We start from the raw sequence: 24,015 nt of genomic DNA on the forward strand, positions 1-24,015 counted from the left end.
TCTTCTTGACAATCATTAATTTGGAAAAAATCAGATTTATTTTCAATTTGAGAAGAACTTTCTCCCCATTCCCAAGATTTCATCTCATCAAAAATAACATCTCGAGAAATTACCAATTTATTAGAGATGGGATCAAGAAGACGATAACCTTTGGATTCATTACTATAACCAATGAAGATGAATTTCTCACCCTTCTCATCAAATTTTTCTTTTCTCAAAGGAATGTGAGAATATGCCAGACAACCAAAAATTTTGAAAAAATCTACTTGAGGTTTTTTTCCATGCCAAACTTCATATGGAGTAATATTTTGAACTGCTTTTGTCGGAGACCGATTTAATAATAATACCGATGTATTTACTGCCTCAGCCCATAGATTAGTTGGAAGCCCTTTTCCCTTCAACATGCTTCGAGCCATTTCTGCAATTGTCCGATTCTTCCTTTCAGCCACACCATTTTGTTGTGGACTATAACGAACTGTGAGCTCTCTTTTAATTCCTTTTTCTTTGCAATAATCCATGAAGGGTTTATAAATGAAATCTCCACCTCGGTCAGTTCTGAGAGTCTTCAATTTTTGGCCACTTTGTCTTTCTACAATAGCCAAAAATTATAGAAAAAAAACCAAATGCTTCTGATTTTTGCTCAAGAAAATAAATCCACATCTTTCTTGTATAATCATCAACAAATAAGAGAAAATATCTCTTATTACTAAGTGAAGGTGTTTTAGTCGGTCCAAAAATATCGGCATGTACCAATTCAAGTGGTGCAAGGGCTCTTGAAGAGACTTTTGGAAAAGGAAGCCTATGCATTTTTCCGTAAATACACCCTTCACAAATTTCATCATTTTTTGAGATGTAAGGAAGACCAACCACCATATTTTTCTCTTTTAATAATTTCAACCCTCTATAATTCAAATGACCATATCTCAAATGCCAAATATGAGCCATATCAACTTCACTTTTGAATGAAACATTCTCACATTTTGGCATAATAAGATAGAAAACATTATTTGAGGTCATTTGGACAGTGGCCACAATAAGATTTGTTCTTTTATCAACAATCTCACATTCTCCTTTGTCAAAATGGAGAGAGTAGTTTTTCCTCATGAGTTGCCCCACACTTAAGAGATTTTGTGTTATACCGGGAACATAAAGAACATCATGAATAAATTTATCACCTTTATTTGTAGCTACTGCAATCACACCTTTTCCTCCGGCAGGTTTTAATTTTCCATCACCAAGTTTTACTTGAGTAGAAACATTTTTTTCAAGTTCTACAAATAATTCTCTATTTCCAGTCATATGATGGCTGCATCCGCTGTCCAAATACCAAATATCCGATGGGGGTGTTTCAACATTCATGCAAGAAAATAACTGTGCTTCTTGTTTTTCTTCTGTAAAATTAGCTTCACTTTTTCCTTTTTGAAACCAACAATCTCTTTGAGAATGATTGGGAATTTTGCATTTGGTGCATTTAAACCTTCATTCCTTAGATTCATGACCAACTTTTTTGCAACATAAACAATAAGGAGCAGAATTTCTTTGAAATTTTTTTGTGTTGACGAACTTCCCTCGATTGTGTTCTTTTCCTTGAGATTGGAAAGAACCTTGTCCTTCTTGATGCTTTTCAAAATAATTTCTTTTTTGGAAAAACTTACTTCCTTTTTTTTGTTGTTTTGAAATATTAATCTTTGATTGAAATGCTTGCTCCACCGGACTACTTTGATATCTATTGATTCTACTTTCATGAGCTTCAAGAGAACTAATTAGTTCATAAAAAGAGAGAGAAGATAATCTTTAGATTCTTCAATTGCGGCTACAACATGATCGAATTTTTGCGGCAAACTTCAAAGAATTTTTTGCACGATTTTTTTGTCTTCAACAGTATCTCCAAGACTTCTAATTTTGTTAATAAGCTCAGTAACACGAGATGAAAAAAGTTGAATATTTTCACTCTCCTTCATTCCCAAATTATCAAACTCTTTCCACAATGATTGAAGCTTAATAACAATAACTTTTTCGGAACCTTGAAATTTCTTTTTCAAAATATCCCATGCAATTTTAGCTTTAGTTGCACCCATAATTCTATGAAAGATCGATTTACTAACCCCTTGTTGGATGTATTGCAATGCTTTTGCATCCTTTTTAATTAGCTCTTTCAATTGAGCTATTGTTTTGCCTTCTTCTTCATAACCTTCATCAACTAATTCCCATAAATCTTGTGATACATAAATTGTCCTCATTTGAATGCTCCAATAATCATAGTGTTCTCCATCAAAAATTGGTATGGAATTAGGTGAAAGATTGAAGGTGGAATTTGAAGATGGTGTTGACATTTCTTTATGAGATTGAAATAGATAAAGGGGATAATTGGCTCTAGATATCAAATTTGTTGGGTGCTAAGGAAGATTATGGATTTATATAACTTGAGAAAGATATTTGATTGCTAGATAACTTAATTTTTTTTCTGATTTTTCTAACTTGTTTTTTGCTTGATCAACAACATTACAAAACACTCTATTTATAGTATAGGATTTAGCACATCTAGCAAAGCCTAGAGACTTCCACATTGGAACTTACAAGTCATAGTCTAAGCTTATCTCTAGTCTAAACTTATCTCTAGTCAAACTTCTCTAGACCCATCTATCTTGAAGACCACCACAACTCATTTACTCCCCTCTAGATTTTTCTAACACACTCATATCTAGAGAGAGAGGGAGAGAGAAAATGAGAATGTGAGGAGGAAGATGAGTTTTTAACCTTTTTTTTCCTGAACTTATCGATTCGAACAAAAAAATTAGCTAGGGCTCCAATACCCTGAAAAGAGAATCTTTGGTAATTATTACTTCATCAATCAATCAAAAAGATTACAAGCTTATCTTATAATGAGTTTTAGAGAGAGAGAGAGATTAACAGAATTAAGAATCGGGTTCTAGAGAGAGAGAGAGATTAACAGAATTAAGAATCGGGTTCTAGAGAGAGAGAGAAAGAAGTTAAGAGTTATAGCTAACTCTTATAACAGCTAATCTAACAGTTAAGTAGAAAGACACGAGTGAATCAAACGTGTGATGTGTGTGCCCTTTAGAAAACCGAACATTTTCTCTTTAGTCCATTCTTCAAATGTCCATTTTTCTTTTAAGCCCTCTTCTATCTTCAGTCTTGGACTGTCCCTTCTCTGTCTTCTCCCTTACAGTCACTAAGCCATAGTATCTGAGTAGCGCCTCTGGAGAAGGTTCACGCCCTCGGAAATCCACAAACACCTGAGGCCAATCACAATAAAAATACAAGACATAAAAAATTATTACTAGAAAAGAAATAGGTTTAAAGCTAGATCAATTTCTACTTCTAAATCTTAACTGTTTTTCCTTAAATTTGAAGTTTCTGAAAATTTCTCCACAAGAATCTCTAGAAGATGATAAGGTGAAATTGAAGATTACATGATTTTACAAAAAATCTCACCTCGAGTGGTGGTTTCCCACCTCCACGAGCAAGAATAGTGTCTCGGAATTTATGACCTAGTTCTTTCACAGCCTACCGTAGGAAATAATAGAAACGTAAGATGAGTCATTCAATAACAGTTTGAAGTTTTTTTATCAGATGTAATAGAATTAAGAATAATAATGTCAACTAAAATTTCGAAGAAATGCTTTGTTATAAAGGTGAAGGATTCGGGAGTAAGCCGCTTACCTTATCGTTGTCTAATCCAGCTTCTTCGAATGCCGAGTAAGCATCAGCTGATAATACTTCTGCCCACTGCGGAAGTTAACAGCAAGTTTAAGTGACAAATGCACGAGGAAATAAATATTCATAAGCAAACTAGAAATTGCATAGTAATCCAAAGAAAACGATCATACATGAGCCAAAACCGAGTCATGAAGAGGTTATGATATCCTCTCTTGAAGTGTCCAAGTATCAAAGTGTCCAAAACGGCAAAAATATTTTAAAAAAGTAATCATGTTAAATATGTAATAAAAGAAGAATGAGATTTGAGCAAAATACACAATAAGATGGTGTATTTTGAAATCAGATATCTTTTACAAAATCAGATCTTAAGAGAAGTCTTTCTTTTAAATTTAGACTTTATATAACTACAAACTTTTGTACTTGAGATTGAGACTTGATTTAAGATCTATTTTAGTTACCTTGTTACTATAGTAACCAGCTCCATATCCACCTGATACACACTAAACTGAATTAGAAGACCCGACGAAATCTATCACTTAATGAATGGACTCAAATGAACACAGTATACTACCGGAAAAAATGTCCCTGAAACTACAAAGGAACTTGCTTTCGGGTAGCAGTGGGATAACTCGAGTTCTTTCACACACTCTTCGATACATATCATGGATAGATTCTCCCCCTCCAGGAACATATTTCATGTGTAACTCGAAATCAATAGTTTTTTTTGAATTGGTAAGCGTGTGCCTCGAACCCTTGACCTTTAAGTTGGAAGACTTATCTCTTACCACTCGAAATCAATAGTTGCATCTCCTATCTGCAAAAGTCGATATATAATTGAAGTCTGAAGAAAATGAGTATCATATTCACTTCATAAGATAATATAATATTTGGTAGGCACTTTTATGCACCGATAACTTTCTCCCCGTCGGTGTTAATAATTTATAGGTTATAGTAAAAAGATATTATTCACCACATATAGACATTGAAGATTGGCAGAAAAAAACAGGTCTTTGCAAATTCACTATTCAAACCATTAACACCAAAGGGATGTTATTAGCAATGCGTTTCTCGGCTTGTAGTGAAATCTCGAGTCTTGACAACCATTTTTCATGTAAAACTTAATGGGAGGCCATCTAACCTCACGAAGCATATATGTGCCTGCATTGAATGTTTTCCCTGCAAGGAGTCTGTTATAATCTTCTTCGCGAAGAGTCTCTCTAGTTTTGTAGTGTTTCACAGTGCTCATTAAAGTACCCCTGTAGAATCAGTAATTTAGATGTAATGATGATGCCAGTTCACTATTTACCTAATAAGAAATATATTGGTATGTAGTAGAAGTACCTGTGGAAACACCAATTCCGCATGAACTGCGAAGGCACTTTAAGTGCATCCCTCTCTATCCCTCGACAACCAGAAACAAGACCTTCATCTTCCTTAGTTAGCATATGTTGAAGGGCGTGACCAAACTCATGAAAAACACTCTTAACCTACATATGTTTTGACAATATATGAGCAGAGAAAAGTATAAGGCCATTGCATAAAATATTGCTACACGAAATACACATGACTCCAAATATACACAATTCGAACAACGGTAGTAACTGGCAAGCCAAAATTCTAGTCCTTAGGAAACCATTAGAAAGAAGATCACAGGCTGGTCTGATTTCTTCATTGTGAAACAAGGTCATGACAAACAACAAGCTTCACATGCAGCAAAAGCCATAACAGAGCCAACAAAGAAGCATATATAGGCTGATTAATGTGTAATTGGAAATCCGAATTTAAGGTTTGATTCAGCCCCTGATTTTATGATAAGATGACAAGGTGTAAGGGAGTGCAGATATACACTGCTAGAGGGGTTTGTTGGGTGCTTTCCTTGTTCTTACAAGAAGATTAACAAGAAGATAATTGCTAAACTTAAATTGTATTGAAATAGATGCTATATTGTTGAATGTTGTTTTTGTTTTTGCTTGATATCTTCTCATTACAAAGACATCTATTTATATAGATCATAGATGATAGACATAACTATTACAATAACTCCTAGACTCTTAGACTTACAAACTCCCAACTTTTGATTTTCTAAACTCTCAAGTCTTGATTGACATAACTCTTGACTCTTGAGTAACATAACTCTTATGTAATTAAAAACATACTTAAAACATAGATAATTATTTTTCTAGAAATTACTAATTACCTTTCAACACCCCTTCATAATTTGTAATTTTTAAGAACTTCTTAAACTTCTCAAATTTCTCACTATTGATGGACTTCGTGAGAAAATCAGCTGGTTGATCATTCGTTCCAATGAACTTTAATTTTATCTCCTCTTTGTTTACCAAATCTCTAATGAAATGGTGACGCAATTCAATGTGTTTCGTTCTTGCATGAAACACTGGATTTTTTGTCATAGCAATTGCTGACATGTTATCACAATGAATTAGAGTAGGTTGTTCTTGAGTCTGAAGTAAATCAACGAGAATTCTTCTCAACCAAACTCCTTCACATGCTGCCTCAGTAGCAGCAAGATATTCAGCTTCAGCGGAAGATAATGCCACGGTCTTTTGTTTCTTTGAACTCCATGAAACAATATTTGTTCCGAGACAAAATATGTAACCTGATGTACTCTTTCGATCCTCTAAAGATCCAGCCCAATCGCTATCAGTATAGCCAACTAAATTGTTATCTTCTTCTTTCTTATACAAGATGCCTTGTTTTCTTGTACCTTGAAGATACCGTAGAACCCTTTTTGCTGCTGCATAATGAAGTATACTTGGCTCATTCATAAACCTCGATATAAGACTAACCGAGTGCATTATGTCTGGCCTTGTATTTGTGAGGTAAATCAAGGATCCAACAAGACTTCGAAATAATTTTGATTCAATTTGTTTTGCTCCATCGTTGACTTGTAATTTTTCGTTCAATGCCATAGGAGTAGACAACGGCTTGCACTTGTCCATCTGAAATTTTTTCAATAAATCATCAGTATACTTTTCTTGAGAAATAAATATCTCACCTTTTGATTGCTTCACTTGGATCCCAAGAAAATATTTCATAAGACCCAAGTCAGACATCTCATATTCTTTCATCATTTTGTTTTTGAAATCCTTCACCATATCCATGCTTGAGCCCATGTAAATTAAATCATCAACATATATGCATACAATAAGAAAATCATTTTGGCCTTCCTTCTTCACATAGAGTGATGGTTCACTTGGACTTCTTTGAAAACCATTCTTCTGAAAATAATCATCAATTTTGCTATTCCAAGCTCTTGGTGCTTGTTTAAGCCCATAAAGCGCTTTTTGAAGACGATAGACTTTGTCTTCATGTTCTTGCAATTCATAGCCTTGTGGTTGTTCCACATAGACCTCTTCTTCAAGTTCTCCATTAAGAAATGCTGATTTTACATCTAGTTGATAAACATCTAGATCAAATTGTGCTGCCAAGGCTAGAACTGTTCTTATGGTTTCCATTCTTGCAACCGGTGCAAATGTTTCATTGAAATCAATTCCGGGTTGTTGTGAGTAATCCTTTGCTACTAACCTTGCCTTATGTTTTTGGATGGAACCATCTTCATTAAATTTTGTCTTATAAACCCACTTAAGGCCAACAACTTCCTTGCCTTTTGGTAGGTCTACAAGTTCCCAAGTTTTGTTCTTTTCTATTGTAGCAATTTCGTCATCCATGGCGCTTCTCCAAACTTGTTCATTTGCTGCTTCATGAAAAGTTTGTGGCTCACTAGAGAAAAAAGCTACATCACACGACTCATATATATCATGTAATGCCCGTGTCTTTCTTGGTGGTGAATCTGGACTGCTTGGCCTTGTGGCACTTGATGAGCTTGATTGTGACTTTCTGTTTGGACTAGATGGTGGAGTTTCACCAACTTGTGGTTCTTCTCCCTCAGTTACTGAAGGCTCCAAAATTTCAAATGAATTTGGTGCTTCAGAAGAACTTCCCCAACTCCAAGCTGTCATTTCATCAAATACTACATCTCTTGAAACAATCAACTTGTTAGTGTTAGGATTAAAAAGTCGATAGCCTTTAGATTCATCACTGTAACCAGCAAAAATAAGTTTTTCACCTTTCTTGTCAAATTTTTCTCTTTCTTGAGAAGGAACCAGTGAATATGCTATGCATCCAAAAACTTTTAAATGATCAATTACCGGTTTCTTTTTGTGCCAAGCTTCAAATGGTGTCTTGTTTCGAACAACCTTTGTTGGTGAACGGTTAAGAATGTAAATTGATGTGTTGACTGCTTCAGCCCAGAATTTGTTAGGAAGATCTTTACCTTTTAACATGCTTCGAGCCATCTCAACGATTGTTCTGTTCTTTCTTTCCGCCACTCCATTTTGTTGTGGGCTTCTTCGAACGGTGAGTTGCCTTTGTATGCCATTTTCTTTGCAATAGTTCATGAATGGACTGTAAAGATATTCACCTCCTCGATCCGTTCGGAGAGACTTAATTTCATACCCACTTTGCTTTTCAACATACACTTTAAATTGAAGAAATGCTGAAAAAGCTTCAGATTTTTGGTTAAGAAAGAAAATCCACATCATTCTAGTAAAATCATCGACAAATAAGATAAAGTATCTCTTATCTCCAAGTGACGGAGTCCTTGTAGGCCCACAAATATCTGAATGTATCAATTCAAGAGGGTCTTTGGCTCTATAAGATGTTTTAGGAAATGGGAGTCTATGTATTTTCCCATATATGCATCCTTCACAAACTTGATTTGTCTTTTCAATAGACGGGAGTCCAATCACCATATTCTTTTGTTTAAGCAAATGCAATCCATTATTATTTAAATGACCATATCTCAAATGCCATAATAATGTTTTATCATCATTTTCACTTTTGAAGGCAAATGTGTCAACTTGTGACATGAAGAAAGGAAATACCTTGTTTTGGTTCATGTCAATTTCAGCCAAGGTTTTGTTATTTTGTTTGCTGAAAATTCTGCATTTTCCATCTTCAAAATATAGTGAATAACCTTTTTGCAGCAACTGTCCAACACTTAAGAGGTTTTGGGTCAAGTTAGGAACATATAAAACATCATGGATTAATTTTTGTGTACCTCCTTTTGTATCCACTGCAATGACTCCCTTACCAATTACATTTTGAAGATTGCCATCTCCAAGCTTCACTTTTGACTTGTGACTTTGATCAAGCTTCACAAAGATATCTTGATTTCCCGTCATATGATTGCTACAACCACTATCCAAGTACCAAATGTTGTTAATTACATTTTGGGTATTCATACAAGAGAAGAGTTGATGTTCCTCCTCATCTTTGATAAAGTTTGCTTCTTCCTTATCTTTAAACCAACAATTTGTATAGGAATGGTTTGCATTTTTGCATCTTTTGCATTTGAACCTGCAATCTTTAGTTTCATGATTAGATTTTTTGCAAATTCGGCAAGAGGGGTTTGAATTACCGGATTTTGATTGCCAATTTTCCTTGCTTTCTTTACCACCTCCTTTTCTACCTTGCTCGGATTTAGAAAATTTCTTGTTTGAGAAATTATATCTTGATTGGAAAGCTTGCTCCAAAGGTTGATTTGTCGATCTATTGATTCTTTGTTCATGTGCTTGAAGAGAACTCATAAGTTGATTCATGGTATATGTAGATAGATCTTTTGATTCTTCAATAGTTGCAACTACATGATCAAATTTTTGAGGAAGACTACGAAGGATTTTTTGAACAATTTTCTTGTCCTTAAGTATATCTCCACAACTTCGAATTTGATTAACAATTGTAGTCACATGAGAGGAAAATTGCTGAATATTCTCACTCTCTTTCATAGCTAAACTATCAAAGTCCTTCCACAAGGATTGAAGTTTAACTGTAATAATTTTTTCAGACCCTTGAAACTCATTTTTCAAACTTTCCCAGGCTTCTTTTGATTTTACTGCACCCATAAGTCTAGGGAAGATTGTTTTACTTACCCCTTGTTGGATGTATTGCAATGCTTTTGCATCTCTTTTCTTTGTTTGTTTTAGTTGTGTTGCATCTAGTGCTTCTTCATCATATCCATCTTCAATGAACTCCCACAAATCTTGTGAGATGAAAATTGTCTTCATTTGAATGCTCCAATAGTCATAGTGCTCACCATCAAAAACAGGAACTGAAATTGATGAGAGGTTGAAACATGAATTGTTTGTCGCCATTGGTTTAAAATGAGATAGATGGCTCTAGATACCAAATTTGTTGGGTGCTTTCCTTGTTCTTACAAGAAGATTAACAAGAAGATAATTGCTAAACTTAAATTGTATTGAAATAGATGCTATATTGTTGAATGTTGTTTTTGTTTTTGCTTGATATCTTCTCATTACAAAGACATCTATTTATATAGATCATAGATGATAGACATAACTATTACAATAACTCCTAGACTCTTAGACTTACAAACTCCCAACTTTTGATTTTCTAAACTCTCAAGTCTTGATTGACATAACTCTTGACTCTTGAGTAACATAACTCTTATGTAATTAAAAACATACTTAAAACATAGATAATTATTTTTCTAGAAATTACTAATTACCTTTCAACATGTCCTACTGTTCATTGCTAGCACAGAAGACTACAATACGGGGATATACTCTATCTCTGAAGCCGCCAACTCCCATGCTAAAGCTGGCTAGCTCAAATGAATAAAGTGTATTAAACGAGTCCTGAAAGTGTTTTCTATGAAGTGACAATTACCTCATGGAACCTCATTAGGCTTGGCTTATCCCCAACAGGCGGTGTTTGATTGCACACCATATGAGCAACAGGCAACCTACTGGGATCACCATCAAGTGCAAGAGCACGCCTACGACTAACAACCTCATCCATCCATGCCCCTTCGTGTTTTTCAGAAGGACGAGAATATGGATCAAAATAGAAATATGCAATTGGTTTACCAGCAGAATCTTTTACACTATAAAATTTGACATCTTTGTTCCACACCTGTTCAGGGGCGGCCCTGACATTTTGGTGGCCCGAAGCGAGGTCTGAAAATGTGGCCCTTTCTATCAAATTGTAAAACGTATAAATGTATTTACATGAAAACAATAAGTACCGCAAAATATTTTCATCATATTTATATAACAAAATAATTTTTTTTTGATAATTACAACACTGAAAATTTTGTTCTTCTTAAACTTTTCGATGCAAAGTCACTACTAATCATCGAATAATCAAGACTGTCAGTCATATTCTTCTCAATAGAAAATGTAGCTAACCCGTTTAACCTCTCTTCTGACATAGTAGATCGAATATAAGACTTAATCAACTTCAACTTAGAAAAACTTCTTTATGAAGAGGCAACAATAACTGGTATTGTTAACATAATTCTATAAGAAACTCATGTGTTCGGTTAACAACCTTTCATATCTTTCAAAAAATCGAGCACTTCAGTTGGTCTTTTGATCTCATTTGGTAAAAGACGCTTCAACACTTTCAGTTCAGAAAATAAGTCCAGTCTGTCGATGTCATATGACTCATTATGCTTGAAAAAGGTTTCAAGGCGAACACATGAATATCTCAAATCACCATCATCTTGGGAGTTTAACTTTTTTAACTCAAACAGAAGACTAAATATTTCTTTGTATTTCTAGTTTGCTCAAATCTGCTCTTAAATGAAGAAAAAGTCTGATCTAATATGTATATGTAATAATTAACTCTAAATGCTTCTTCAGGTGACATTGATGGATCTTCACACGCATTCTCGTTAAACTGTTTCTTTCTTCGAATAATTTTTTTTTTCTGTGATGTTGTTTCAACTCTCATTTTAATGGCAATCTCTTTAGCTTCAACCATGCCTTCTTCAATCTTACTTCTCTATAATCTTCAAGATAACGAATGAGTCCATTCAATTTCTCAATGCAACATCAATATCAATATCTATATTAACGCAAACAATATATTATGCCAAATAACCATGCTCAAAAGGATTTCAAAATTTTCAAAGTTTTGTTTTAATATATTTTCGGCATCATAAACTGTTTTTGAATCATCACTTGTCTCCACCAATTCTTCTAAATCTTCTCGTAATTGTGGAGCTTGAAACCTAATGTCTTGGTGGCCCTTTTTACTTAACATTTTTTAAATGGCTTAAGCTTATCGTAATCATCACTTGTCTCCACCAGTTTTTGAAGCAACACTTTCTACTTTACTTTCCCAGAAATCAAACAAACGGTTGGGCTTACCATTCATTTAAAGATCATCAAATTTGGTGGCCCTTTTTACTTAACATTTTTTAAATGGGGCCCTTATAATTTTCTTAAAGAGTTGGACTTCTTATATATTTCTTACAGAAATTAATGTCTCGGTGGCCCCTAAAAGCCGGTGGCCCGAAGCGACGCTTTGTTTGCTTTGGCCCAGGGCCACCCCTGCACCTGTTCACAAACATAACTTATATTAGTCGAATCTGAACAATGTAATATATTATATTTAGTTATTTACAACAGCAGCAAACAAAGAAATTTGTAATGTTACTGGAGCTAGGCCATCAGCTGGATCAATATCAATTTCGAATAGCTTCTTTGCAAGGTTAAAAAGGCCTTCCATGACTTCCGGCAAGGGAAAAGGATTCTGTAAAATTCATGAAAGGAAAAGAACACATTAGCATATCTGACAAAAGTTGAGAATATACTGGGAGTAGGTTAATGGTAACAAAGAAAGTGCAATATCAATATTATGTTTTAGGTTTTCCTCGTCGAACACAGAAAATACTTTCAGCGGACTGTTGTAGTATGTTGGGCCATTCTGAGAAGAGGTATACAGGGAACTATCGTAACGAATGACACATGAATCATATTCCTAACTCCTGATTTCAGCTGTATTAGAGAACTAAAAGTCAAAGAATATAGAAGGCAAATAAGAAGTAGAGTAGCAGGCGACAGAATTCAGACAGTCATCACAAACTGGATAAAGACATGATCTTACATTGATGCTGCCATTCTTAAAATTAGAAAATCTGTGGCTCCAGAATCTCATCTCCCAAATGCTGAAATCATTAGCTTCTTCAGCACCCTGATCCCGACAGAAATTCCGAAGGTCCTCAATCTCTGAAAGGCGAAAAATATTTGTTGCTTATGTAACCTTTGTCAACGTAACCACATGCATATGCAGGTTACAATTGTAGAATTAGTGATTATGAGTTGCATGCATTTTTTTAGATGAATCTATCATCCTAGTACAAATTACTAATAGAAGCATTTTAGATGAATCTATGATTTCCATGTGTTTGTTTTTAATTGGGAGTACATCATGTCGCAATATATAGACTTGTAACTAGATAAATGCATAACTGTTGAAAAGTCTAAATAGACGAAGAGTGAGATTGAAAGTCTAAATAGATAAATGCATAACTTTTAAAACGACAAATTAGATAAAAAGAACATAAAACCTTCCAAACTCGTAGGCTGAAGGCGCATGTTACCTTGAACTGAAGCTATCGAAGCAGCAGCGTGAATCTTTTCAAGTAGTTCTTCTGCTTTATCAACAGTGGCCATTTTCGCTGTCATGAGTAACTGAAAAGAGAAAGGTTTGCTATTTAAGTTTCTAAAAATGGAGAAAAACAAATAAATGATAACCCATATGATGCAGGCGCATAACGCGTGGGCCCACGTTCACTCGTGCCCACGACCCGGTCGGCTACATTAGTGGTCCTAGTTAGTTTAGGATTAGGAAATTATCTTATTTTGGTATTTCTATTATTTAGAAGTTTCTATGTTTTAAGTATCTTTAATATTTAGGAATCCTAGTTTGAGTCTATCTAGGAAAGTCTATTATCCTATAAAAGGAGGTCTAGTCTATTTTGATATTTACATTGAAGAGAAAAACCATTGAAGTTAATCAAGTTTTAGTTTATTTATTGTTTTCTTTACAGTTCTTCGTTTATTTTATTGTTCTTATTTTAATTCTGCTGCGACTACATCACCATACCTCAGCATAGTTGTTATAACCAAAAACTTTAGATTGCTCCAACCTAAGCTTCAAAATTTGGTTAATAATCGATAGACTTCCTCACACAAGGATCGATTAGCTGCTAATGACATCACAATGGAAAAAATTTGTTTGTCCAATGTAATTACCCATGGGCCATCTTCCGCAGTAGCATTTTCATGACCCTAATATAGAAGATATATAGGTGTAAGTGTGTAACAATTACGAGAAGGTAAATACATAAAAAAAAAATTCAAAGAAAAACTGAAAATAGTAGAATTTTAACATGAACAGGTTAGAAACCTTGGATGCTGCTGTTTGTGCTGCTAGACCAAGTGCTGCAGCAGGCAGTCCTTTAATTTCCGATTTGTCTGTAATTAACCTTTCAAACTTTCTTGTGGCATAGATAACGTTCTCCTCAAACTTTTGAGATAATGTTTCCAGCTCCTAGAAACATGGCCATCAGCAAATCGGGAAATGACCAAACTGTTAGTAATAGGTTTTGAATAAAATCTATTAAGTACTAAAGAGACTTTCACAACACAATATTACTTTAGTCCCACATCTCTCAAAGAGAAAACCAAGCTTGTGTTTATAAGGATAAAGTTGGGTGTAAAGGGGTGTGACCCTTGGGGTTACAATAGTGCTCTCCGGAGGAGAGACCCATCACTTTTTAGAGGCACCCTTACCTTAGGCACACTTATATTTATACCGCCCCGGACTCGGTCTCGGTCTTGGTCTACGTCTACGTCTTGGTCTACCAGAGAAATGCCCTAATTTTTCTCTGACCTTTTCCTCCACTACTGGCTAGTTCTCAGACTTTTTCTTCAACTACTGGTTAGTGGAAAGAGTCCACCTCCTTAATTTTCTCGGGCCTATTCTTCCTCTACTGGCTACTTTTTCTCCACCGTTGGATCAAAACTACCCAAGGTCTTATGATCTGATTTCGTACTCTATAAATAGGGATAAACTCCCAGAAGTGAAACACACAGAAAAACTTATTTCGTCTTCTATCTCTCCCTCTCAGTTCTCTGTTTACTTCTCTCTGTTTCGAATTCTGTCAAGATCAGTAGATCAAAATTGAAGTTTGCTTCTTCGATTTTGATAAGGAATAGTTGAATCCTAGGGGACAACGTTCACAGATTGCAAAGCAATACCTAATTCTACGGTAGCAGGGGCGTTTAAAGTCTTCAGGAAAGCGAGTCCAACTTGTGCCTCTGTTCCACCTTTATATTACTACGGTTTATTGCAGGTTCATTCTTTCTGGTTGGTTCGATTAATACTTGATTTCAGCACTGCAAAAAGATAAGTCACTTATTTATTTGATTTACTGTTTATTGCTCATTGAAATTTTCTTTTTACAATTCGATTTTTAATACTATTTTTTTAACAATCTGAAGACTTTAAAACATTCCCTTTTCAAAATCGACCAAAACAATTTACTGTTTTACTGAAAATGGAATTTAAGATGAGCAATGAAAAACCAGAGAAATTCGATGGTCAAAATTTCAAAAGATGGCAACAAAAAATGTTATTTTTTCTAACCACTTTGAATATAAACTATGTTTTAACCGAACCAGCTACCACTGTTGTGGGGGAAAATGAACCTGGTAGATCTGGAGCAGTAGAGGCCTGGAATAAGGCTGACTATCTATGCAGAAACTATATTCTGAACTGCTTAGATAACATCTTATATGATATTTACTGCCATACTAAGACTGCCAAAGAATTATGGGACTCTCTACAAGAGAAATATATATCTGAAGATGCAGGTATTAAGAAGTTCGTAGTAAGGCGATTTCTGGATTACAAAATGGAAGATGAAAAATCTGTAGTTGCTGCAGTTATCGAAAAGCTACCACCCAGCTGGAATGAGTACAAGAAGAAACTCAGACACAAAAGGAAGGACATTGACATGCAATACTTGATTCTTCAAATCAGGGTTGAAGAAGAACATCTGAAACAGGAGAAAAATGAGGTGGCTGCTTCACTTGTATCTAAAGCTCACATCGTGGAAGAGGTAAAGAAAAAAAAGCTTACCAATTACAAACCTTCTAACCAGCGGAAGAAAGGTAATTCTAAATTCAAAAGGGCTGGTTCTAAGCCTAACCATGGTAATTCTAAACCTTGTTATGTATGTGGTAAGTCTGGTCACCTAGCCAAGGACTGCAGACACAGGAAAGCAAACCCTAACCCCCCGACCAAACATCCAAGACCCAATCTTGCTCACGTAGTCGAAACAGAGAACTTTTGTGCAATGGTAACTGAAACCAACTTAGTGACGAACACTAAAGATTGTTGGTTCGATACAGGAGCCACCAAACACATCTGTTCAGAAAGGTCACAATTTTCTTCATATAACCCAGTAAAAACAGGAGAATAACTGTAAATGGGTAACAACTCTTCGTCCACAATTGTAGGAAAAGGGAAGATTGTACTAAATATGACTTTTGGAAAAACCATGACTCTGAATGATGTGCTTCACGTTCCTGAAATTAGGAAAAACTTAATCTCTGTTTCGGTACTAAACAAGAAAGAGTTTAAGATTGTGATTGAAAGTGACGAGGTCATTCTGTCCAAAGGGGGGGTCTATGTGGGGAAAGGGTATTGTATTGAGAGCCTATTTAAGTTAAATGTTGTTTCTGATTCTGAATTAAATAAAGTATTTTCTTCTACTTACTCGATTGTGCATAATCCTAATAATAATTCAGATATTTGGCATGGTAGGCTAGGACACCTTAGTGTCTCCACTTTATAACGACTTATGAAACAAGGATACATTCCTACAACTAAACAACAAAAAGAAGACAAATGTGAAATTTGTGTAGAGACAAAACTTAAAAAGAAACCATTTAAAACCGTAGAAAGAACAACTAATGAACCGCTAGAATTAATTCACTCTGATCTAGGAGACCTAAAAGCTACTCCTTCGAGAGGAGGTAAACGCTTCTACATAACATTTATTGACGATCACTCTAGATTTTGTAACATCTACCTTCTAAATAGCAAAGATGAAGCCTTAGAAAGTTTTAGAACCTACAAACTAGAAGTAGAAAATCAACTAAATAAAAAGATAAAAATCCTTAGATCAGATAGAGGGAGAGAATACGTAGGAGATCTCTTCACTCAATTCTGTAGGAATCACGGCATAATACATCAAACAACTGCTCCTTACTCACCTCAATCCAATGGGGTAGCAGAAAGGGAAAACAGAACACTAAAAGAAATGATGAACTCTATGCTAGTAAGCTCAGAGTTACCTTTTAACTTGTGGGGAGAGGCTATTCTGTCTGCTTGTTATGTGCTTAACAGAGTACCCTCAAAAACACAAGATAAAACTCCATATGAACTATGGAAGGGTAGAAAGCCTACCTTTAAACACTTAAAAGTGTGGGGGTGTCTGGCTAAGGTTGCAATACCTTTACCTAAAAGATCTAAGATAGGACCTAAAACTATAGATTGTGTATTCATAGGGTATGCACAGAACAGTAGTGCCTATCGCTTTCTAGTGATAAATTCTTCCGTCGACAGCATAAACTCAAACACGATTCTAGAATCTAGAGATGCTGAGTTTTTTGAAAACACTTTCCCTAGAAAGAGTGAGACTCTTAAAAGGAAAGATCCTGAGTCTAGTCGACCTTCCACTAGCTCAAATACTCAACTCTCAGATGATGAACCTAGAAGGAGTAAGAGAGCTAGGACAGAACACAGTTTCGGTCCTGACTTCCTCACTTACCTGACTGAAGATGAACCCCAAACATACAGTCAGGCAATGACTTCTCCAGATGCACCATTCTGGAAAGAAGCGGTAGTAAGTGAGATGGACTCCATAATACAAAACAACACTTGGAAACTCGTTGATTTACCTCCAGGTTCTAAAACCATAGGAAGTAAATGGATCTTTAAGAGGAAACGAAAACCAGATGGCACAGTAGAAAAATACAAAGCTAGGTTAGTAGCCAAAGGGTTCAGACAAAAAAAAGAAGGACGTGACTTTTTTGACACCTATTCTACTCGGGAAATGACCAAACAACCAAAGAGAGCATTTGGTCGAGAACTATTGTACTCCACAAAATGAGAATTACCATCTACTTATTGAATATGTCTAATCTAGATTATTACAAATGGATCATAATGAATGTTTTGGAGGAGAATTACCTATGCCCGAGTTATTATTTCCATATGAAAAAAATGGTTTGGAGTAAATCAAGTACCAGTTTATACGCACAAATCTCAAAAAAAAAAAAAAAATTTATACGCACAAAAAGCACCTGCGTTATTCTGTTAAATTGCTCTCTTTTCTCATCTTCAAGAGAAACACCGTTAAGATTAGCTTCCTTTATTTGGTTTGCAAAAATATAAACACCAAAGTTTCAGGGATAAGAATTAAACATTTTAGCTACTATTTTAGCCCAAATGCTTCAACCAACATTGGCCTACACGTTTACGAAAGAGATAATGCCATAAAAATTACATAAAAGTTTCAGGGATAAGAATGAAAAACAAGAAAGAGATAATGACATAAAAATTACCTTCGACTACGCGTTTACGAGCATCACTCAATGTCTGCCAATCTGAAGATTCTCGAATTGATTTGAACGCATTATAAATAGGTTTGCTTTGTGTCAGTCTAAGAGCAAACTTAATCATCAATGGCTACAATAATAAAACATAAAGATCAACACATAAAACAACACATAAAACAGATAATTAAATTTGGAATCATCTACTAAGTCAAATCCAATTACATCGTTAAAAGAGTCATTTCTCCTAGAATAATTAAAAAAAGGTGGCGATCTGGAAAAATAAGAAAAGTATCCGGAGTGCAAAGACTTACCCAAAAATTGGTTAACTTTAATTGACTGATTTTCTTTTCAATTGTTAGAGGGAAACCATTTTGAGTGAAGTATTTTTGTTACTTCCTTTTCTATTCTCTACAACTCTACCACCATTGTTTTTCTCTCTTTTTTCTCTCCTCTCTCTTTCCTCTCTCTTTCTTTATTTAGCCGTTTTCCGGTGAAAAAATCGTCGAAAAACGACACTAGTTTGGGGTTAATCATTCATGTTGGGGAACCACTAACTCAACTAAAATGGGCATTTTGAGGTGTATAGTGTACTTGAAAGGACCCAAACTTCCTGAGTACTAGATTTATCTATCCATGTCCTTGATTTATTAAATTTCAATCTCAAAATCCTAAACTCAAGATTTCACCATTTGGGTGTGTTTTTATCAGATTGAATGTTGAATGGGACACGCCGATCAAACATTATCATTTATATTGGTGTAGCTAGTTGTATTTCTAACTTTTCAGCAACAATAATATAGTTACAACAACAAAATAAAGTAATTAGTAAGAGAGATGGTTAATACCATTTCTTCCTCTATCGGAGAAGAAGCTCCATAGTAATCCAATTTCTCTAAGAAAAAATTAATAAAAAGATTGTTTAAAGAAATTTTAATAAAAAATTTCTCTTAAGAGCACACTGACAATAAAAAACTTTGTTCAAAGAAAATGTAATAAAAAATTTATCTTAGTCCCACATTGATTTGTTCCGTAACATTTAATAAAAAAGATACTTTAATAAAAAAATAATCGTTCAATCGAATCATCAAATTCTCTTAATCGCAAATTGATTTGTTCCGTAATATTTAATAAAAAATTTGTTTAAAGAAAAATGTGTTTAAAAAAAAATTAATAAAAAATTTATTCCGTAACATTTAATAAAAAAGAAAATTACCTTGGTTCAAAGAAATCATCATAATCACACATTTTGCTGAGTCAAGGAGTTGGGTTGAGTATTGAGAGAAAATAAACTTAAACGGTTTCCAAAGAGCCTCAATTTCTAAAAACATAAATAGATTAAAAATAAATATTTAATTTAAATAGCAATAATGATTATGAAAGCCTAATCAATATACTATTTTTTCTTTTTTTGAAAGCCTAATCAATATACTAGATGAGTGCCATGAATCAACCTAAAGTTCATAATCTTATAAAAAATCCACTCTCACTCATATTTTCCTTTATAAGTAAGGAAGTTGACGTGGTCGACGAGAACAAACTGCTCTCTACTTGAAATGATAAATTTTTTTTTTACTATTATCTCTTTGAGAGAGAGGTGTTCTCTATAATCATCCTCTACTATCTAGCTCGTTATTAATAAAAAAAATTTGTTTAAACAAAATTTAATAAAAATTTCTCTTAAGAAAACATTAAATTGTTTCGTAACATTTAATAAAAAAAATTAATAAACATTTTTAAAGAAAATTTAATAAAAAAATTCTCTGATTTGTTTCGTAACATTTAATAAAAAATTTAATCGTTAAAATAGATCATCAATTTATCTTAATCGTACATTGATTTGTTCCATAACATTTAATATAAAATTAAATATAAAATTTGTTTAAATAAAAATGTGTTTAAAGAAAATTTTGTTCAAAGAAAAATTAATAAAAAAATTATTCTGTAACATTTAATAAAAAGGAAAATTACTATCGTTTAAAGAAATTATCCATTCCCTTAATCGTACATTGATTTGTTCCGTAACATTCGTGGGGTGAGAGGGATGGATTGAGTCCAGAGAGAAAATAAACTGTAACACTTTCCATAGATCCTCAAGGTCTAAAAACATAAATAAATTAAAAAGATGTCTTAGAGCTGAAAATAAACTTAATCATACAAACTTATTCAAACGCGATAAAAAAACAAGAATTTATCACGAACACAACGTGCAGATGAAGAATTGAGAACCGTTCATCATCGACTGAATTCCTTTAAATGCGATTCCAAATTCAGGAGAATCCTTAACGGATTTAAGGAGATTAATCGCCTGCCAAACTACTTTCAATCGATCATCAATCTTCTCCAATGGATCTACCAGGTCCGGCCATGTTGGTTTTACTGTCTTCTCCAATTCAATCAAATCATTCTCCTGCAAATTTCAACCAAATCATCAATCACTACATAAACCCAAACTATAAACCCTAAGAACACAAACAACAACTTTTTTTTTTTTTTTGTTGTTGAAATACAAACAACAACTTCTTGGTATTAAAATTTGAAACATTAGAACTTACAAATGCCGATTAAAACAGTAAGAATCAATCAAAAAAAAAAGAAACACAGATAAGATACTAATGAATCAGTATGAACGAAACAAGAACCCTAGAATTCGAAACTTACGAGTTCCTTCAATAATGCTTTGATTGCGGGACGAATATGTTTAGGTTGGATGAGATCGTAAGGCGGGAAAACAAAATCTTGCAAAAGAGGATTATTCTTCATTCTTCAATTCGAGCATTTCTTCTTCTTCTGACGTTGCTGGAAGAGGAAGACCTTCGACAGCCATGAATGAAGAAGAATAAGCACAGAGAAGGTTAGAGAGAGAAAGAGGAAAGAAATTCTGAATGTAGAAGAGCAGGGGTGGCCCGTGACCAAAGCCACCAAAGCAGTCGCTTTGGGGCCCAAATAATCAAGGGTCTTATGTTTCCTATTTCGTAGGTAACTTTCGAAAAATTAATTATACTTTAACCCAATTTTAAACATAATTTAAAGCGTAGCTTAGTGGTAAAGAATTTAGATCTTGGAAAAAAGGTTAAGAGTGAAGAAATTGTGAATGTAGAGAGAGAAAGAGGAAAGAAATTGTGGATGTAGAAGAGAGAGAAAGAGTGGAGTATAGAAATGTTTGTTAGTGATAATAAATGAAGACTGTTATATATAACTTTTTTTTTTTGTTGAAACTGTTATATATAACTTCTTTTATTGTTGTTGTTGTTGAAAAGACCGTTATAACTTCTTTTATTGTTAGTTGTTGAAGTGACGGTTGTAACTTCTAAGTGGTCTCAACTCAGGTAGTGGGAAATAATAAGAAAAAAAAATGACTACTTTGATCCGATTTTGGTGCGTGAGATCTAGTCGGAGGACGTTGTGGCACATCGAGACTAGAGAAATGGGTCAGAATAGTCTCAGATTGGCCTAGTCCGAGGCCATGCTTTGGGTCTCGGACTGACGAGGGACATGGCTGAGGGTTTTTCACAAAATTCAAAGTTGACTCATGTGTCATCTAGGGCTTCTTCATCCCCTATTTAGGGGTTCTTCGTCTCAACAAAACTAAAACCTTAATTGATTATGCCACTCAATATCTGCCAATCTGAAGATTCTCGAATTGACTTGAACGCATTATAAATAGGTTTGCTTTGTGCCACTCTAAGATCAAACTTAATCATCAATGGCTACAATAATAGAATATAAAGATCAGCACAAAAAGTTCTCCCTAAACTTTTTCAAACCATTCGAAGTTCTATTCATCATCGAAACAGAACGAAAATCTTTTAAAGTAAGAATATGAGTACCTGAACTTCATCAAATGCTATTCGAAGTTCAGGAGAATCCTTAACGCGTTTAAGGTGACAAACCATTCTCCAAACTATTAGTTCTCGGTCAATAATCTTCTCCAATGGATCTACCAGGTCCGGCCATGTAGGTTTTACTGCTTTTTCCAATTCAATCAAATCATTCTCCTGCAAATTTCAACCAAATCATCAATTTAGAACTTATAAACCCCAAATTATAAACCCTAAGAACACAAACGTCAACTTTTTGGTATTAAAATTTGAAACACTGGAAGTTATAAATGCCGATTAAAACAGTAAGAATCAATCAAAGAAACAACACAGATAGTATATACTAATGAATCAATATGAACGAAAAAATGAGCCCTAGAATTCGAAACTTACGAGTTCCTTCAATAATGCTCTGATTCCTGGACGTATATGTTTAGGTTCGATGACATCATAAGGCGGGAAAACAAAATCTTGCAAAAGAGGATTATTTTTCAATTCCAGCATTTCTTCTTCATCATCTTCTTGTTTTGGTGTTGTTGCTGGAGGAGGAGCTTCGGAAGCCATGAATGAAGAAGAATAAGCACAGAGAGCGGAGTAGCGAAGGTTAGTGAGAGAAAGAGAAATCGTGGGAATGTAGAGAGAGAAAGAGAAATTGTGAAACGTGAGTGGTAGATGAAAGACGGTTATAACTTCTTTTATTGTTAGTTGTTGAAAAGACGGTTATAACTTCTAACTGGTCTCAGGCTCTCAAGTCTCAACTAGTGTGAAATAATAATAAGAAAAAAAAAATGATATGAGAGAATTGTCTCACGTGGGAGACATGGGATATCTAGGTCCTCTCTAGTCATTGCTAATTTGGTTTTGAATTGGATGACCACACACTTGATAATATGAGCACGCTACCACTCACCCAAATCTTAGAAAAACGATTTAGGCGTGTAGAATTGTGAACTTAAATATAATTAGGGATGTATATTTAACATTAGGTTAATTCCATTTTGGCCTTCAATTTGGAAAACGGTTAACTTGAAGGGGTCGGGACAAGAAAATGGGTATGCCATGTCATCGCGCAAGCCCATTCTCATTGAAAACTTGAAATAATAAACTGCAACATAGGTGGAGACACTTGTTTGGAAGAGGACTAGAAATGGCCATTTCTGGACAACATCTTACAACAAGAGTCTCTTACTTGCATTGTGGATAACTAAGAGTCTCTTACTTGCATCTTGGATAACCCTTCCAAATGACAGTTTTTGAAAGGAAAAGGTCCAGGCAACTTCTATTTCTACCCCCCAAGGTCAAAACATATATTTGGCAGCCCTCTAAAATGACCTCACTTTACTATCTAACACAGGTCCGCTTGTATCATCTCTCGATCGTTTGTGCCTTTGTTGCCAAGCCCGCCATGGCAAAACGATCACCCACTTCCTATTTCAATGTCCCATCTATCAAAGTTCGTTTACGCCAATAATATCCCAATCGATCATGTCCTTCAGAATTCAACAAACTCAATTGTTTCTAGAGGGGATCTTAGTACAAGATCATTCCACCAATTTCGCCGAAAGTTGATTTACTTATTTTGGAATTTTTGGAAATATAGGAACAACATTGTCTTTAACAATTGACACATACGGATCTCATAGGTACAACAATTATTCCGAGCAAATCTTAACCAACATGGAGCCATCCATTCATCGAACACGGTTCAACCAACATTGAATATCATTCAGCGTCATAGTTGCATTTGAATACCTTCGTCCAGTAGTCAAATAAAAGTAAATAATGTAGATGTCGGATTCTCCACACAAGGATCTTTTTGCACTAGAGGCGCCAGAAATAATGTAGGAACTATCATGACCATTACAACTAAAATACTCAATGACATTTTAAGTGAAAGGGCGTAAGCGAGGCTTTCATATTAGGCATTGATCAGACATCAGATACCAATTTTTAAGAGGTCATCATAGAAGAAGACGCAAGTAATGTCGTACACGCTATCATTGGTCACATCCCTTGATACATAAGTCCATTAGCGACACCTCCATGGAAGGGTT

At 34.6% G+C, this 24,015-nt stretch overlaps 1 pseudogene across 1 annotated transcript; it reads right to left on the reverse strand.

Moving 5' to 3' along the window:
* Positions 1-2,815: 2,815 nt before the first annotated feature.
* Positions 2,816-22,465, reverse strand: LOC147540026 (putative cytosolic oligopeptidase A; annotated as a pseudogene). Its single transcript, XR_015225681.1, has 17 exons — positions 22,355-22,465; positions 21,971-22,138; positions 18,139-18,273; positions 17,889-17,954; positions 13,921-14,064; positions 13,618-13,802; positions 13,112-13,202; positions 12,616-12,737; positions 12,166-12,261; positions 10,390-10,635; positions 5,023-5,168; positions 4,820-4,937; positions 4,253-4,439; positions 4,140-4,171; positions 3,685-3,750; positions 3,457-3,528; positions 2,816-3,257 (listed from the first exon to the last, which is right to left on the reverse strand). The product of XR_015225681.1 is annotated as a putative cytosolic oligopeptidase A (transcript).
* Positions 22,466-24,015: the final 1,550 nt, after the last annotated feature.

The sequence above is a fragment of the Eschscholzia californica genome, unplaced genomic scaffold (assembly GCF_041429995.1).
Source record: "Eschscholzia californica isolate CP2 unplaced genomic scaffold, dmEscCali1.0.p SCAF_5, whole genome shotgun sequence".
NCBI lineage: Eukaryota > Viridiplantae > Streptophyta > Magnoliopsida > Ranunculales > Papaveraceae > Eschscholzia > Eschscholzia californica.